Raw genomic sequence first — 10,637 nt, 5'->3', positions numbered from 1 at the left:
TTTATGTTTCTTTTAATTGCAATGTGATACTTAGACTAGAATACTTTTTTGGGTTAGGTCAGCAATGTCTCATTATTAAAGGCTAAACAAACTTACAGTGCCTCCCATAGGATCTCTATGGTGCCTCATCTCCACAGAGCTGTAAGCTACTTCAGGCCACTCACAGTTGCACTGAGCGCGCCTAATTTTGAATGTGCATCTGAAGCTCGTCTCTGATTGGATAATGACGTGAGGGCGGGAGGAGAAGAGCGCCTAGTTCATGACTATAGCTAACGAGCCAGCACGAGAGAGAAGACGGGAGAAGAAAACATCGAACTTTCAGCAACTACGTTGTTAGGACAAATTACAAACATACGATTTCAAGTGTTTTTTGAGGATCTGTGTTTGTTCGTCAGAAAGTCTGCACGGTAAGTTCAATATCTTGGCGACGTTTTTTCGAGATAAAAGCACCAGTTGATATTTAGACCAAGGCTCATAACCTAGCGCTAGCATGCTAGTTCAGCTGAAAAGCACAGGCAAACTTTAGAAATACTAAAAATGATCATCTGCGTCTTTTGTAAAAAGGTATTGGTCACATTAAGAGGCTATGTACTACATTGCAGAGTGCATAAGAATGAGCCTTGTTGTATTTTTAAATGTGTTGGCGCCAATTGCAGCCAAACATTCACCACGTACTCTGCTTTCAAGGGGCATTTTTATCGTGTGCACAATGCACCTGCACTTCAAGCTACTCCTAAAGCTCTTGTTGCAGATTTAAAATGTGCAGTTTCATTATGTGCCCGCCATTTTCAAACAGTGAAAGAGCTAGTGTCTCACTTAAATGATCATATTGCAGGGGGCAGGTCTGTGTCATGTCCAGTAAGTGGTTGTAAGCATATGTTTACAAAAAAGTCATCATTTACTTCTCACATGTGTAGGAAGCATAAAGCTTGTTCCCCAGATGGTATTGATGACATGTACAAGGAATCTCGTCCTCAGCCCCCAAATGACAGTACAGAATATTCAGAAAACACACATGAAACCATGGCATCTGCTAGTTCAGCCAGTGATATGCCAGAGAAGGATAGTCATTCTTATCTCAGAAACATGTGTCTCTTTTACCTTAAACAGCTACTCAGCTACTTTGAAGAGAAGGAGGAGTCCATGCTTCTCTGTGTTGAAGATACATGTCTGGCAGATGAGGTACAACTGGAGCAAGTGCCTCTGACACCCACTATTATCATGTGTGGTAAGTCTGTTTCATATCTCTCTCTCTTTTTTTTTTTTAAGTGCATTTTTTATAGAATGTCATGTGACTGCCGTGTTTATTGATATAACCTGTTAAATAATTTCTTCACAGGACAGTCCTGCTATTCCTCAAGAAGATACATGCTGAGTGTTGATCGGCACCTCGTCAGCACAAACATATCCTCCTTCATTTCTGCACTGTGCCTCATGTTCGGGAGCTACTACAATTTCAACATCCATTATCCATCTGAGCTGGCTTCCACTTTAGAGTTTCTTCAGAGGTGAACAAATATGGCTTTGTTATTTCTTATAACTGAGACTCTGGGATCTGGAGTCTGGCTTTGATGTGGTTCGAGTCCAGGGGCCCGTTCTTCGTACCTCGCTAAGTAAGTTAGCCGGATTAGATTGTTGACGATTTCGCGTGATCCTGGATCGTTCGGTTCCCCGAAGCTCATCCGGGACTTGCTGTCATAGCAACAGAGCCGTAAGCGTAAACCTGCTCGGGAGCAGGTTTACTTTATGTAAACAGGATTAGATCGCGGCCACGCAGGTATGTCCGCTTCATTTATACGAAAGCAACAGCGATATTTTTCCACTGTTTCACCATAAATAAATATTATCAATGTAACTAAAGATAATGCAGCACTTGATCCTTTTATTGATGTCACACAGATACATACAGGTCATTTCCTAAAAAAGGGAAATGTACTATTAACATTCTATTACATGTATGTGATTATTACAGATGTAATTCATATTTCAGAGTAGTAATTGTAAATTACTTCGTGTAATCAAGATGAGAGACCACGGCTATAAAAGCGAAGGTGGATTTGGGAAGCCTGTCGCAGCCATGTCCTGTCCGTATACGCGAGCAGCCCATTGCGGAAGGTGCAAGATTGATAAGGAGAGTCCTCAGAATTCAGCGTATATTGCGGGACAGACAGGATCCTTTAGCTCAGCGCGACAGTGTGCTCATAGAGAGATATCGATATTCCCGTGAGGGTATTATTTACTTAACCAACTTGTTGACGAGGGGGTGCAGGACCACCACCTGTCTTTTTTTCCTCTGCCCTTTTCTTGGTTGCTGTTATGAACAAACAAACAGATTATTACAGGCCAGTATTACCTTGCCAAGAGACGCAAAGCAATATAAGAGATAAATATTACCATTCTGTAGAATACTCCTGTATTCCACTTTTACTTGTTCCCATGTTCTTGTGGGTCCTGTTGTGGCTCTAATGTGAAAGGGGATATAATATAACATATTATAATATAATATAATGCCATATGATATTGGACAATATAGTGTCATATGATAGATCTACCCTACCGCCTACTGGTGTTGGCCAGAGGGGCCGATGGCGCGATATGGCAGCCTGGCTACAACCGTAGCTGCCTCCACCAGTGTGTGAATGTGGGAGTGAATGAATAGTGGTATCGTAAAGCGCTTTGGGTGCCTTGGAAAGCGCTATATAAATCCAATCCATTATTATTATTATTATTAAATTACCTACGAGTTTGATTTGTCAGCAACTTTCTGCCAGCCCTCTCTCCTTGCTTTTGCAGCCTTTGCAGTGTTCTCTTGCGTTTTAATTAAACTCTGAAACTCCTGAAATCCCTCAATCAAGAGTTCTTGCTCTGCTGCCGGAAAATACCGAGCACGCCCCTTCGACATTTTCGCCGACCAATCAGCGGGTTGCCGATCAATGTTTCTACTATCGATGCGTAGCCCCTTTTACGACACCCAGTGATGTCACATTCCTGCGTCCAGCTGTAGTAATCGTCAACAGCAGGTGTGTTCGGGGAACCGGATTAGCGAGCTCACGGTTAGCGCGATGATTTGATCTTGGATGTGTCATTTGATCTTGGATGTAGTAAGCGACGTACGAAGAACGGGCCCCAGGTCTGGCTCTGAGTCTCGGTCGGCTTTGGAGCCGGTTTCAGTTGTTTTTTCTGTTTTTTGTTGTTGTTTTTTTTGTTTGTTTGTTTTTTTTAAATACATTAACAGTCTGAATCCGGGTCCAAGCCTGGCCGAGACTCAGGGCTAGACCAAGCGTCAACTGACGTCTGACTACCTATAACCTTTGCTTTGGATTTTAACAATGCTAAAGTGTGACATATCACTGCAGAAGACACTCGTGAAGGGTGCCAATACTTTTGACCATGCATTGTTCACTTCCCCACAGCATTTTGGTTATACTTTGTCTTGAACGTGGTCATGGCCATGACTGTATATATATGTATATACTTAATTTTTACTTACTTTGTATGTGTATTTTAACTGATCAATTATAAAAATGCTTAATAAACTTTTATATGATTGTTATTCTGCAGGTGTTTCTTCTCCATAAACCCAGAAAAAGGAACCAAAGTAGAGAACAAAAACTCAAAGCGTCGTCTCAGTGTGAACCCTCGAGTCCTCACCCTGATTTAGGATCTCGCCGACCACGAGTGGCGCTAAGCCTAAATCTTGACTCTCTGTGGACTGTTAGTTTTACTTTGTTAATTTTGTTCCACAATGTGTACTGGAACCTTTTACTGGTCGAATGCATGAAGCCAATTCATGAAGATGTTCTTTCTTTGTAGGAATGTTCTTTATTTACATAAGAAAAGAAAAAAAACAACATGCTGCTACTGCAGTGTTTCTAGACCACATGTGTAGGTTTGTTTCACCACGTGGTTTTGCTGATGTTTTCTGACCAGGGCCATGGTTGTGGTGACAGCAGGGTGCGTGTTGCGTTGCACGGTGATTATGATCATTTTTGGCACAATATGTGTTTTTTGTTTTAAAGTCTTAACAGGTTAGTTAACTTTTTCTGGTGGAGGGTCTAACAAATGCTTGTTTCATGAACATGGTTCTTGCTTTGCAGGAATGTTCCACAGCTTTTATAGCCTATATTTTGATTGAATTGTGTAGTTGCTGTGTGCCTTGCATATTGTGTTAGTTGGAAAAATGGATCCATTTGCTGTCATTTTGCTAATGTGGCTGCAAAATAAATTTCCCAAAAGTGATATTTTCCTCTCTTGTGTTTTCTCATGTGTATTTTTGCATGTTTGGGTGTAGGCGTAGCAGTAAGAAATTTGCTGGGTTATGGTTAAAATTTTACATTAAAACATATAATATTCAGCATAGATTTTATGTATAATTTACAGAGCAGCTCCATTTAATATGCACAGTTTCACCGTAGTTCTACCATTTTAAATTAGTTCTTTGTACGGTATTTCCCTGTTAATTTTGCAGTTTATGGATCCACAAAAAGCATTTATTACTTGTAAAAGATACAGGAAATAGTGTATTTATATATCACATCTATGTGTGAAATTAACTTCTTTTTCCTGTAGATTTAACAGTTTTAATCTGAGATTCATTCACTGTAAATCAATTTACAAGTTGCATCTGTAAAGCGTTTTTACAGGAAGTCCCTGGTAACCCCAGCTGCCAGGGTTTTCCTGTAAAAACAGCACGTTTTTTTTTACAGTGTAGGCCCAGTACATCCATGCAGTTGTAAAGTGACTTACATATACGTCATGTGTTTTTAAGAAAAACTGACTAAAACTGTGATTTTTACAGTATTTGCATGTCAAATTAACATGATTGTTTGGTTATGAGTATTACGGTGTTTCACTGTTTTTATTCACAGTATTTGTAGTTTTAACCAATAAATTTGATTATAATCACACATTCATGTTGTAAATATAACAGGAACATTCTGTTTAAAGGTTTACAATAATTCACTGTGATCGAAACAGGAAAGTTGTGTTTTGGGGTTTACTATACATTTCTGTAGGGGTTTTACATGGTTTTTATGTCAATTTCACTGCCCTTTTTTACAGTGCAGTAAATACTATAATTTAGGTTTTAGCAATGGGTCGCCTTAACGAAGAGCTCAGGAAGAGCTTTTCGACTAACCAAACCATGTGATCCCGATGTATATGAACTGTGCAATATCCTCTAGTGATGATAAATTTGATTCTTTTTATTGAATCGAGTTTGAATGAGTCACTCACCAAAATAAATCGGGTTTTTTGAGTCACTGAGTCAGTTGACCAGAGAGTGCAAAAAATGTACATTTTCACTCAAACTTAATTTGTTTCTATTTTCATGTAAATCCTACTGCTAAGATGAGTGATTGAAAATGAAGTCAAAGGAGCTTGCAAAGAAAAGCGTCTGGACTTCTTTAAGTTACTTGAAGACGTTTCACTTCTCATCCGAGAAGCTTCTTCAGTTCTAAGGTCAAATGGTGGGGAGTCCCAGATTTAAACCTAGTGGGAGTATCCCCCCAAAGAGGGACAAAAGGACCCCCTGATGATCCTCTAATCGCCTGAGCCAAGGTGTGAAGATGGGTGTGGGTCCCAATCAGCCAGAGTTTCGGGTGAGCTCTTTGTGAAACCTGGCCCCACCTTATCATACGAATTCCTGAGGTCAGATGGCCCAGGATGTGAGTGGGCATTAAGGCGTCTGGGGAGGGAACTCAAAACTGGATTATAGATGGCAGACAGTTGGTGTCCAAAACACAGACTTAACAATGTGGTGTATGCTGTACAGTGCAGCGAGGAATGCCCAGACCTCTACATTGGAGAGACCAAACAGCCACTTCACAAGCGCATGGCACAACACAGAAGAGCCACCTCCACAGGACAAGACTCAGCAGTCCATCTGCATCTTAAGGATAAAGGACACTCTTTCGATGTTCACATTTTGGACAGAGAGGACAGATGGTTTGAAAGAGGAGTGAAAGAAGCCATCTATGTCCACTGTGAGCGACCATCTTTGAACAGAGGCGGTGGTTTACGACACCAACTGTCTGCCATCTATAATCCAGTTTTGATGGTGACACCTGTTATGTGCCTCCTGCATTGAAAGTGATGGTATGTATTATTCTTAAATAGTTTTTAGTTGATTACTTTGAATTTGTCAATTATTTAGAATTGCGCCCTTTTTTGGTTTGTCTTCACAGGCCCTGTTACTGCGAGTCCACGTCAGTCCAAATCTTATCAGAAAGATCCAACTGTCCACTGTTCCAGAATCTGTGAAGCAGCTTCAAGATGAACTACAAGCAAAGCTTGGACTTGAAGGTGACTTTGCAATACAATATGAAGACCCAGATTTTGGGAACGCACTTTGCAACCTGATGGATATTAATGAGCTACCTGCTGGACGGGCAGTGTTGCACCTCATTTGGGAGGAAAATGCATCAGCCTCGCCACCACAGACTCCATCTGATCATAGCGCCATCTCATCTATTGATACAGCCAGTGTGAGTTCAGCATCTTCTTTCAGCCCATCCTCATCCACCCAGACCTACATGCGTAGCACCTCACAGTGGCCAAATCCATTTCCTATCCCAACCTTTTCCTATGATGTAGAGTTAAAACTTTGCAAGGGCAACGAGGTATATGAGAAAGCAGGGGCAATCACTCAAGATGGAAGTTCTAGACAAGCTGGCACAAGAAATGTTTGCAATCAAAGCCTACCCTGACAAGAATGAAATAACATTTGTTGCCCAGGAGCTAGTTTCCAAACATCCCTGCCTCAAAGAGCCCGGCAATGGCACAGGATATGATGGTTGGGCAACAAGCATTAAGTTCAAGCTTGCCAACTACCGTTCCAAGCTAAGTCAAGCTGGATGTAGTGAAGTTGCAGTCAATTGAAAAAGAAGACGGGAAGAAGATGACAGTGGCACAAATAGATTTTCCTTAAAGAAACCAAAGCGAGGTGAAGTCAACTTTATCCCTGATGCCCCAGAAAACTACAATGATGAGTCTCCTGAAAATGAAAGATGCATTTTGGAAGATGAAATGAAGAAGAGGGATAAGAACATGGCACTCATCACCCAAAAGATGGACATCACATTCTCTCTCAGGAGGAAAGAAGTTGTGGAGATGCAGCCCTTGGTCAAGGAAATGCAGCTCAGATGGCCAGCACTCTTCTTGAAAGAACAGGTTAGATAATCTCTTAAATATTTAAAGGAAAACTTCCATTTTTTTTTTCAGTGTGGTCTTATTTCTAAACAAATTTCAAGGCATTTGGAGTTGTTAGAAAGAAATTTTAATCCCAATGTTACGAGTCAGTCGTTTTGCAGGAGAGAGCTGAGCCACGGTTATGGGGAAAGGATTCACTGAGACAACTAAGAAATGCCTGAATTAAGCCAAAAACCACTCGGGGGGGGGGGGGGGGGGGGGGGGGGGGGGGGGGTTTAATATAAGGAAATAACATTAAAATGTAAATGGCCTGCATTTGTATAGCACTTTTACTCAGTCCCTAAGGACCCCAAAGCGCCTTACACTACATTCAGTCATTCACACATTCACACACATTCACACACTGGCAATGGCAAGCTACATTGTAGCCACAGCTTCCCTGGGGCGCACTGACAGAGGTGAGGCTGCCGGACACTGGCGCCACCGGGCCCTGTGACCACCACCAGTAGGCAAACACGGGGTTAGTATCTTGCCCAAGGATATTTGGCATGCAGCCAGGAGGCAGCCTGGGATCGAACCACTGATCTTCTGATTAGTGGCTGACCTGCTCACCCCAAAATGTGTTTAAAAGCTCCAAAAAGTTGATTTTATATGATATAAAATTTCTTTTGAACAACTCCAAATGTCTCGAAACTTGTCTGGGTGAGTAAATGAACGTGAGCGCCATTTCTTGTGCCCTTGAGAAACATCTGTTTGTATCACTCCAATATCTTGTAGAAAAGGTTGAAGGCTACCGTTGAACTAACAATGCTAATGGTAAAATATAAAAAAATAGTTGGCTCTAAAAATATGAAGCTAATTTTGGTATTACCAACAACTCTATTGAAGTGAAATCTATTTACTTGTCAACTTACCGTGTATAATAATGGATTGCATTTATTTTGCTCTTTGCTGGGCACCCAAAGCACTTTACAATTCCACTACTCATTCACTCTCACATTCACACATCAGTGCAGGAAACCACGGTTATAGCCACAGCTGCCCTGGGGTAGACTGACAGAAGCGACGCTGCCATATCGCACCATTGGCCCCTCTGGCCAACACCAATAGGTGGTAGGGTAAAGGGTCTTGCCCAAGGACACAACGACCAGGACAGAGAGAGCTGGGGGACAGAACCAGCACCCTTCTGTTTATAGATGAGCTTCCCAACCCCCTGAACCACGGTCGCCGCAATGACTTGTCTTGACTGGGCATCTAGAATCTTTTGGTGCTGACCCTTAGCAGGCAACAGCCATGAAACTCACAGAACAGGATTGAGAAAGTCACTTGCGTGTTATGGAAGTATCCAAATTTGACCACAGCATGTTATTCTTACTTCATTCTTACATAACTATAAAATTAATGAAATTTTTGCAATGAATTTAAAATACAATTTACTGATTTATTTCTTTTCTGCAATGCATCCTGTAACAGTTGAAACCATTATTTTGTCTAATCAGCATTTGATTAGGTATTCTATATACTTAATGTAAAATCTGCCGATCAGATTTTTCTTCTTTTTTTTAAATTGGATTTTTTTTTTTAAATCCAATCAAGACCTGACAAATAGATCAACCGAGACTAACTAAATGTTTTGAAATTAAGCTGTTTTAACCAAATTTGAAAACAATGTCATTTTTATATAATGTACCTTTTAAAAGTTTTCTTCTATATATATATATTTTTTTTTGCTTTGTAGATTTGTGCGGAATTCTCACGCATTACCACTGTTAGCAGAGCTGCCCTGTGCAGCATTTATGGCATAATACTTTTAAGGGAGAATAAAAAGTCGACACATACATCTCATACCTGACGGAGGACTCTACCACAACCCCTCTCCAGTCCATTCACAGAGTCATTGCATGGTAAGACATAGATTGGATGTGGGCGGGGCCTTTTACCGTCATTTTATTGAGACACAAAGTACAAACACCTGTGGACACATAATCCAACAACCACCAAGGATCTCAGGGGACCTTTATGACTGCCCTCGATACTTACTGATTAAGCTGTATCGAATTAGAAAAGCTGCTTTCCGCAATGACATGGATTCCCTGTTGCAGGAGTTTGATGAACAGGTAATATATATAAAAATGTATTGGTGTCTGGTTTATGAGGAACCTGAAATTCCCACTGTAACGAAAGATATTTTAACAATTTTTTACATCAATTTAGTAAATATTTAATAGTTTTCAGAAAGTGTGTCCTGAATGGGATTATAAGATAACAAGCAGGGCTGTGTGTTTGGCAGATGGCAGGTCATGACAGACAGTTGAACTCTCATCCCACTCATGGCACTTTTTGTTACACATGTTCTAATAAGTGTGCTACATTTCTTGCACATCAAAATTACTTTTTAAAAAAAACTGACAAAACCATGAGCAATTATCTGGAATAACTAATTTCAACATCTTATTTCTTAAGGCTGTATTTTTAGCAACAAAACTTAATGTGTTTTAAAAACAAAATGGTAGGTTTATAAATGAGACTGAGTCTTATTTGATTTCCTTGTTTTAGGTCTCAAACATAGTCCAGCATCGACGAACAATCAGTTTGGAAGGGTTACCGATATTTGTTCGCGACGACGAGACCAAACTCTTCTTAACATGTCTGGTGAGCATATCAAGATAGGTTTGATATTCTGCCTGACAATACCACACTTTTAAAATTGAATGAGTAACATTTGTTACAAAAAATTTGCCTTTTTTGTGTTTTTGGAAGGACTTTATTTGTGGCTGAATGTTGTCAGTATGTTAAAAATGGCTGATCTCAAAAGTCAACATTGTCAGTGGTGCAGTTGTGTTTGAACACAAAGTTATTTGAAAATCAACTCTGTAAACATTCATTGGTAAAACAGGGAGCACCTCATGGAAACTATAAAAGATACTTTTTCTAAACTTTAGGAAATCAATTGGCAAAACAAAACAAAAAATGTGTTGTGTAAACTTTAGGAAATACGTTGCCAAAACAATAAAATATGAGTTAAGAAAAAGCACAATTATTAATTTTGTAAACACAAAAACATTAGCTGAAGCAACTTTGCTCCTAAACTTGAAATTATAAGTTATCCATCAGAACCTAAAAACATAAATGCAGTGGGTTGCCTTGAGTTTTCGCAACGTTATTTTTTTTTTACAGTGTGGGAAAGAGCAAAAATCAAAATGAGCTTTCTGCACATTACTCACAAACTCTGAAACTTTACACTTATGAACTGAACTGTTACCTTAGAGTTGCTGTGAATACATCTTATGCAGTTCATTTAGTGTCCTCATGGTCCAGAAGCAGCAGCGTGACGAGCTGATGAAGGTAACAGGGAAGTGGTGAAGCTGAGGATGTCAGTGTTCTGTCAGTCGTCGTCCTGGCAACATGAAGATTACATCTGTGTCTCTGCTCCTCGGTGAGTCAAACACTGAAGTCCTTCACTCATCTATCACAGATTTATAACCCAG

The 10,637-nt window shown here is 40.2% G+C and overlaps 1 long non-coding RNA gene across 1 annotated transcript; it reads left to right on the top strand.

The window, feature by feature from the left end:
• The first annotated feature begins 266 nt into the window (after positions 1-266).
• Positions 267-1,505, top strand: LOC143415618 (uncharacterized). The gene is made up of 3 exons (XR_013096041.1): positions 267-407; positions 1,111-1,228; positions 1,340-1,505. It is a non-coding gene; the product is annotated as an uncharacterized LOC143415618 (long non-coding RNA).
• Positions 1,506-10,637: the final 9,132 nt, after the last annotated feature.

This window comes from Maylandia zebra, unplaced genomic scaffold, assembly GCF_041146795.1.
Source record: "Maylandia zebra isolate NMK-2024a unplaced genomic scaffold, Mzebra_GT3a scaffold01, whole genome shotgun sequence".
In the NCBI taxonomy this organism is placed as follows: Eukaryota; Metazoa; Chordata; class Actinopteri; order Cichliformes; family Cichlidae; genus Maylandia; species Maylandia zebra.
Note: the sequence above shows the minus strand (reverse complement) of the source record. Positions and strands in the feature narration are given on the sequence as shown.